This window comes from Canis aureus, chromosome 8 (genome assembly GCF_053574225.1).
Source record: "Canis aureus isolate CA01 chromosome 8, VMU_Caureus_v.1.0, whole genome shotgun sequence".
In the NCBI taxonomy this organism is placed as follows: Eukaryota; Metazoa; Chordata; class Mammalia; order Carnivora; family Canidae; genus Canis; species Canis aureus.
The window spans coordinates 56274841-56275873 of NC_135618.1; positions in this window are offsets into that span (position 1 = coordinate 56274841).

The window sequence follows — 1033 nt, forward strand, 5'->3', positions numbered from 1 at the left end:
TTATTTTTCACTTTGAACAAACATTCTGTGCTAAATGAACAGGTGCACATGGGCTGTCTGGTTTGACCATCACAAAAGGCCAATGAACTTTCAACTATAAGATGAGTAAGGTCTGAGGATCTAATGTATCAACTGTAGTTGATATCACTGTACTACTGTGTAATTAAAATTTGCCAAGAGAGGGATCCCTGGGTGGCGCAGCAGTTTGGCACCTGCCTTTGGCCCGGGGCATGATCCTGGAGACCCGAGATCGAGTCCTAAATGGGGCTCCCTGCAAGGAACCTGCTTCTCCCTCTGCCTGTGTCTCTGCCTCTCTCTCTCTCTGTCTATCATGAATAAATGAATAAAATCTTTTTAAAAAATTTGCCAAGAGAGTAGATCTTTTTTTAAAAAAAAAATCATTTATTTATTTATGATAGACATACATAGGGAGAGAGAGAGAGAGAATCAGAGACACAGGCAGAGGGAGAAGCAGGCTCCATGCCAGGAGCCCGACGCAGGACTTGATTCCGTGTCTCCAGGATCACGCCCTGGGCCAAAGGCAGGCACTAAACCGCTGAGCCACCCAGGAATCCCGAAAGTAGATCTTAAATGTTCTCACCACTGCTCTCCAAATCATAAATATGTGAGGTGATGGATGAGTTCATTAAGTAGGTGGGGGAAATTCTTTCAAAACATACACAAATATCAAATCATCATGTACACTTTTACAATTGTATTTGTCCATTATACATCAATAAAGCTGGAATTTTAGGGGTGCCTGGCTGGTTCAGTTGGTAGAGTGTGCAACTCTTGATCTTGGGGTTGTGAGTTCAAGCCCCCACATTGGATGTAGATATTGCTTAAAAGTAAAATCTTAAAAACAAAAAAAAACACCAAACTGAAATTTTAAAAGTTTTTTAAAAAGCCTATGTAGCAAAACACAATCATTTCCTCATTCCTATGGTGTTGAGAGAGGCGGAAGCATATGGACGCTAAGAGCTTGGGCTCTGGTTTGAATCCTGGATCTCCCAAGTTTCTTTGCTATGTAAGC